Here is a 7,500-nt window from a genome sequence, read left to right on the forward strand (position 1 = left end):
TTCCTGTTCGCTCGCAGCTACTAAGGAAATCCTTGTTAGTTTCTTTTCCTCCGCTTAGTAATATGCTTAAATTCAGCGGGTAATCTCGCCTACTCTGAGGTCGTCGTGAACGTGAATTGTATGAAAATTCAATCGAATTTCATAAAAATCGCTCAAAGGCAAAAAAAACAAAGTCTAGAGGAGAGTGCGTTCGAACACAACAATATTCATATTATAACGTATATAAATGATAAATATACCGCGACACGCGCGACTCCGTATCGTCGCGAAAAATCGTTCGCGAACGCGTCTTATGCGCCTCACCAGTGGTCTCTGCTGCGTCGCGTGTCTATATTCTCTTTTTACACTCTTCTCCTTCTTCTATCACATTTTACTCGATCGCGAAAAAGACTCTCGCTAGACGATCTCGCGCTCCGGTTAACTTTAACGCCCGTCCGAGAAGAATTTTCGGGGACTGGACGACCGAAGCGGATCTCGCGCGGTCTCGCGATCGACAGTGAAGAGAAGTGCAGAAGAGGAAAAGAAGACACGACAAACACACACCATGGGGCGACCGACGCGTTCGTTTCAACGCTTTCGCACAAAGTCGGCGGCGGTTATATATTTATATCATTATATTCCGGCGGACGGGACGCGACGTTCGAAAGCCTCGCCAAAGAGGAGCTCCTGCCTCTTCCTCTCTCTTTTCTACGAGAAAAGATAAACGTATTTTACGGGGATACGGAAACGTTACCACGTGGTGTCACACACGATCGTCCGTCTCTTCTCTATAGCAGAAACCGATAAAAATACACCTCCCGAAAGAGAGTATATGGTGATTCTTTTTATATATATATATTTCGAAATACAACTGAACGTGGCGGAAGCGCACGGTGGTGGTCCAGCGAGGACACGCGACGACGGGGAATAAGAACTATTCGACCCGTTACGAATACGCATGCTCGTCCCGCACGATTTTAACACACACCGTGTTTTTCTCCAGTCGTCAAAGCGTTCGTGCGTCGAATTCGAAAAATAAAAAAAAAAGAAAAACACCTTTTCTCTCTCTCGGGGTAAAAGAGTCGATGTGTATTGTGTATAAAGGTTCTGCGAGAAGTCTCGTTTTGACGTGTGTTCCGCCGATAACGACGATCCTCCGAAACGGGGATACAGAAACGTTACACCTCACAACACGATCTCCGTCTCTTCTCTATAGCAGAAACCGATAAAAATACACCTCCCGAAAGAGAGTATATGGTGATTCTTTTTATATATATATATTTCGAAATTCAACTGAACGTGGCGGAAGCGCACGGTGGTGGTCCAGCGAGGACACGCGACGACGGGGAATAAGAACTATTCGACCCGTTACGAATACGCATGCTCGTCCCGCACGATTTTAACACACACCGTGTTTTTCTCCAGTCGTCAAAGCGTTCGTGCGTCGAATTCGAAAAATAAAAAAAAGAAATACACCTTTTCTCTCTCTCTCGGGGTAAAAAGAGTCGATGTGTATTGTGTATAAAGGTTCTGCTGCGAGAAGTCTCGTTTTGCCGTGTGTTTCGGTAACGACGATCCTCCGAAACGTACATCTCATTCGTAAGAGAGGAAGAAAACAATCTCCCTGGGGCCAGTCGGTAATATACCGACATACGACGTGTCGTGCACATCCGTCTCACGCACGGTATACAAAATATGAATAAAACGTGTGTAGTCTCTCTCTCTCGACTTCTTAATATTTTCTTTCACCTCTGACGCATCATTTCAGGTGACGTCGGGAGCGCGGGAAAAAAAATTTTTCTAAACACACGAAACCGTTCATCTCACGAACAGCCGAAAAAGTTGTCGCTCAGATCCATATCGCAGTGGAGCGGTATCCGCGGGCGGTCGTAATTGAACGACGCACGACGCCGCGAACACTCACGCGAGTCCATACAAACGATTCCGATCGTTTTGCAACAACTAGAACGTACACTGTCCGTGAAATTCACAGAATTTTCGCGTGTCCGCGACAAACGCCGACGAGACACCCATCGTTCGCTCGTACGTAGCATCCTTCTCTTAACCCGACTCAGAGACGTTCTTTGCGCCCTTCGGTAAAAAAACGTTCGATCCGAAGAGGTGAACGACGGCGGGGATTTGACAGAGCTACGCAAGCAGTGTATGGTACGTAAACGACCCTCAGCCAGGCGTGGTCCAGGAATTGTATCCGTGGACCGCAATGTGCGTTCGAAATGTCGATGTTCATGTGTCCTGCAGTTCACACGTTGACGCGCAATTAGCTGCGTTCTTCATCGACCCACGAGCCAAGTGATCCACCGTTCAGGGTAATCGTATAAATTTTATATTTCACATATATAATTTTATTCTCACTTGTTCGACCTAATATCTCTCTTCTTTCAAAGAGAAGATAAAAGTTGATACCTGAATCTCCGACCAGCGCGCGAAGGAGATTCAGGCGTCGCCTTGGAGACGACACCGAAGCCTTTCGAGACGAAAAACGTTCAAGTAATATGTATATATTTCTCGACGTTCCGGGCGTATAGTGCATTCAAAAACCCGCGAAAGACGCAGAAGACTCGCACGCGTGGAAACGACGGGGATATATTTTGTATCCTACCCGATACTGAATCCATCGCGTGCAGTCGACCCTCGCGTTCTTCCGATCAGACGCATCTATTGTTGCGCGCATGTTTTCGCGTCGCATCGCGCGAAACGTTGCACGAATCGTACCGATCGATCGATTGAAAGCAAATAATGAAAAAAGACTTCACAGCTGGCTCTTTGCCGGTCATTCGTCCCATGTTATCTCTTGCCGCGAAATTGGCGCGCAAGAGTTGGGTGTCAGACGCGCGGCTTTAAAACGAGCTTCACGGCCGGTCCCTTCGTTACCGCTTTCGTTCTTTCTCTCGGAACGACCATGAACGAACACGACGAGCGACGCTACGGCATACACACGTCCACGGATTCGATTAAAAAAACAGACTTCACAGCTGGCTCTTTGCCGGTCATTCGTCCCATATTATCTCTTGCCGCGAAATTGGCGCGCAAGAGTTGGGTGTCAGACGCACGGCTTTAAAACGAGCTTCACGGCCGGTCCTCTCAATTCCGTGTACGGTACACGCAAGATGCGGGTTCCACTTCCAGACTACCCGGTCCCTTCTCTCTACGAGAATCGATAGTAGAAGAACGGCTCGAAAACGCGTCTCAGAGACTAGGGGAAAAGAAGCGGTATGCGAGCGAAACGAAAACGCATTATGGAAACGTCGCGAAACAATGTTCGACGGTTGCTCGGTTCCAATCGTGCGGCCGTTTCAATTTCTCGTGCGCTTCACCGTCCCTCCGTAACTCTGGCCGATCGCGTATACCGAAGAGCCGACACGCGCAAAAACCACAGGCATTGTATACTGTGTATATATATATATATATGTTACAGTCACAGCCTTCGCGCGTTTTACTCTCCGACGCGGGGTTTCCACGACGAAAGAGAGACAGTTTCGTGGCGGGTGACTCGGCCGAATCGCTACGACGGGTATTTCTATTATAGAACGAATCATCGCCACCCTTTACCAGTGCCCGACGAAGGAATCACAAGGTCATCTGGAGTTTACAATGCCAGCGACGGTAATTCCAACGAAGACCCGATAAGTCAACTCATCGTTCTATTTCTCCCCGTACAGAAAAGCGAATCGACGCTAATGCACCTCGCGCAAGCACGAACGTTCTCTTCGCGTGGATCGTCCCATCGTCCAAAGATGTAAAGACGCATTGGAGATCGTGGTCTCTGGCGGGCTCATTGCACGCCCCACTGCATATCTTTCCTCGAATCGAGAATGATTCGTCCACTAAGGCTGCGAAACTACGCGTCGAGGAAACTAGGGGAAAGAAGCGGGATGCGAGCGAAACGACAATACATTATGGAAACGTCGCGAAACAATGTTCGGCGGTTGCTCGTTTCCTCCTGCGGACGTTTCATTGCTCGGGCGCTTCACGTCCCTCCGTAACCTTCGCGCGATCGCGTGCCCCGGAGAGCCGGCAACCGGTGAACCACAGGCGTATAAACTATAGTCTTCTATAGCAAGCCTTCGGCGGTTACTCTCCGACGCGGGGATTCCACGACGAGAGAGAATTTCGTGGCGGGTGACATCGGTCGAAACGCTACGACGGGTATTTCTATTATAGAACGAATCATCGCCACCCTTTACCAGTGCCCGACGAAGGAATCACAAGGTCATCTGGAGTTTACAATGCCAGCGACGGTAATTCCAACGAAGACCCGATAAGTCAACTCATCGTTCTATTTCTCCCCGTACAGACAAGCGAATCAACGCTATCGCACCTCACGCATGCACGAACGTTCTCTTCGCGTGAATCGTCCCATCGTCGAAAGATATAGCCGCTTGGAGATCGTGGCCCATCAAGTTCTTCCGTAACTCCTGCGCGATCGCGTACCCCGGAGAGCAGGCAACCGGTGAACCACAGGCGTATAAACTATAGTCTTCTATAGCAAGCCTTCGCGTTTACTCTACGACGCGGGGATTCCACGACGAGAGAGATTTTCGTGGCGGGTGACACGGCCGAATCGCTACGACGGGTATTTCTATTATAGAACGAATCATCGCCACCCTTTACCAGTGCCCGACGAAGGAATCACAAGGTCATCTGGAGTTTACAATGCCAGCGACGGTAATTCCAACGAAGACCCGATAAGTCAACTCATCGTTCTATTTCTCCCCGTACAGAAAAGCGAATCGGCGCTATCGCACCTCACGCAAGCAGGAATGATCTCTTCGCGTGGATCGTCCCATCGTCGAAAGATGTAAGACGTACAGAAATCGTGGTCCATCACGATTATTCGTAACTCTCCGAGTCGCGTATCTGAGAGTAGGGCAAACGGAGAACCACAGGCATAAATAATACTATATATTTCTTATATAGTTAGCCTTCGCGTTTTACTCTCCGACATGGGGATTCCACGACGAGAGAGAGTTTCGTGGCGGGTGACTCGGCCGAATCGCTACGACGGGTATTTCTATTATAGAACGAATCATCGCCACCCTTTACCAGTGCCCGACGAAGGAATCACAAGGTCATCTGGAGTTTACAATGCCAGCGACGGTAATTCCAACGAAGACCCGATAAGTCAACTCATCGTTCTATTTCTCCCCGTACAGAAAAGCGAATCGACGCTATCGCACCTCGCGCGAGCACGTAACTACTCTTCGCGTGGATCGTCCCATCGTCGAAAGATGTAAGACGCACGGAAATCGTGGCCCATCAACGTTTTTTTGTAACTCTGCCGATCGCGTATCACAGAGCCGAGACGCACATACCACAGGCGTATAATACCGTTTTCTTTCGTATGGTAAGCCTTCGCGTTTACTCTTCGGCGCGGGGTTTCCACGTCGAGAGAGACTTTCGTGGCGGGTGACATCGGTCGAAACGCTACGACGGGTATTACTATTATAGAACGAATCATCGCCACCCTTTACCAGTGCCCGACGAAGGAATCACAAGGTCATCTGGAGTTTACAATGCCAGCGACGGTAATTCCAACGAAGACCCGATAAGTCAACTCAACGTTCTATTTCTCCCCGTACAGAAAAGCGAATCGACGCTGTTGCACCTCACGCAAGCACGAACGTTCTCTTCGCGTGGATCGTCCCATCGTCGAAAGATGTAAGACGCACGGAAATCGTGGCACATCACGTGTTTTCGGAACTCTGTCGACCGCGTATCTCAGAGACGACGCGCGCGAACCACTGGCATATACTATTATATATCGCGTTTTACCCTCCGACGCGGGGATTCCACGACGAGAGAGAGTTTCGTGAGCGGGTTGACTCGGAAGAAACGCTACGACGGGTATTTCTATTGTAGAACGCATCATCGCCACCCTTTACCAGTGCCCGACGAAGGAATCACAAGGTCATCTGGAGTTTACAATGCCAGCGACGGTAATTCCAACGAAGACCCGATAAGTCAACTCAACGTTCTATTTCTCCCCGTACAGAAAAGCGAATCGACGCAATCGCACCATACGCGTGCACGTAAACAACTCTTCGCGTGGATCGTCCCATCGTCGAGAGACGTAAGTTTTCATAGTATGAATTCGCGTTTTACTCTCCGACGCGGGGATTCCACGACGAGAGAGAGTTTCGTGAGCGGGTTGACTCGGAAGAAACGCTACGACGGGTATTTCTATTATAGAACGAATCATCGCCACCCTTTACCAGTGCCCGACGAAGGAATCACAAGGTCATCTGGAGTTTACAATGCCAGCGACGGTAATTCCAACGAAGACCCGATAAGTCAACTCAACGTTCTATTGCTCCCCGTACAGAAAAGCGAATCGACGCAATCGCACCATACGCGTGCACGTAACAACTCTTCGCGTGGATCGTCCCATCGTCGAGAGACGTAAGTTTCCATACTATGAATTCGCGTTTTACTCTCCGACGCGGGGATTCCACGACGAGAGAGAGTTTCGTGAGCGGGTTGACTCGGAAGAAACGCTACGACGGGTATTTCTATTATAGAACGAATCATCGCCACCCTTTACCAGTGCCCGACGAAGGAATCACAAGGTCATCTGGAGTTTACAATGCCAGCGACGGTAATTCCAACGAAGACCCGATAAGTCAACTCAACGTTCTATTACTCCCCGTACAGAAAAGCGAATCGACGCAATCGCACCATACGCGTGCACGTAACAACTCTTCGCGTGGATCGTCCCATCGTCGAGAGACGTAAGTTTCATAGTAAGCCTTCGGCGTTTTACTCTCCGACGCGGGGATTCCACGACGAGAGAGAGAGTTTCGTGAGCGGGTTGACTCGGAAGAAACGCTACGACGGGTATTTCTATTATAGAACGCATCATCGCCACCCTTTACCAGTGCCCGACGAAGGAATCACAAGGTCATCTGGAGTTTACAATGCCAGCGACGGTAATTCCAACGAAGACCCGATAAGTCAACTCAACGTTCTATTTCTCCCCGTACAGAAAAGCGAATCGACGCAATCGCACCATACGCGTGCACGTAAACAACTCTTCGCGTGGATCGTCCCATCGTCGAGAGACGTAAGTTTTCATAGTATGAATTCGCGTTTTACTCTCCGACGCGGGGATTCCACGACGAGAGAGAGTTTCGTGAGCGGGTTGACTCGGAAGAAACGCTACGACGGGTATTTCTATTATAGAACGCATCATCGCCACCCTTTACCAGTGCCCGACGAAGGAATCACAAGGTCATCTGGAGTTTACAATGCCAGCGACGGTAATTCCAACGAAGACCCGATAAGTCAACTCAACGTTCTATTACTCCCCGTACAGAAAAGCGAATCGACGCAATCGCACCATACGCGTGCACGTAACAACTCTTCGCGTGGATCGTCCCATCGTCGAGAGACGTAAGTTTCCATACTATGAATTCGCGTTTTACTCTCCGACGCGGGGATTCCACGACGAGAGAGTGTTTCGTGAGCGGGTTGACTCGGAAGAAACGCTACGACGGGTATTTC

General features: G+C 49.5%; 2 non-coding genes across 2 annotated transcripts in view; both read right to left on the reverse strand.

Moving 5' to 3' along the window:
* The window catches only part of LOC143175677 (large subunit ribosomal RNA), a 4,006-nt gene extending 3,903 nt beyond the window's left edge, over positions 1–103 (reverse strand). The window contains exon 1 of the ribosomal RNA XR_013000377.1: positions 1–103. This exon is cut by the window's left edge and continues 3,903 nt beyond it. This is a non-coding gene — a ribosomal RNA (large subunit ribosomal RNA).
* Positions 104–2,154: 2,051 nt separating this feature from the next.
* On the reverse strand, positions 2,155–2,309 carry LOC143175681 (5.8S ribosomal RNA). Its single transcript, XR_013000380.1, has one exon. It is a non-coding gene; the product is annotated as a 5.8S ribosomal RNA (ribosomal RNA).
* Between the last annotated feature and the right edge of the window lie 5,191 nt (positions 2,310–7,500).

Source organism: Nomia melanderi, unplaced genomic scaffold (assembly GCF_051020985.1).
Source record: "Nomia melanderi isolate GNS246 unplaced genomic scaffold, iyNomMela1 scaffold0154, whole genome shotgun sequence".
Taxonomy (NCBI): domain Eukaryota; kingdom Metazoa; phylum Arthropoda; class Insecta; order Hymenoptera; family Halictidae; genus Nomia; species Nomia melanderi.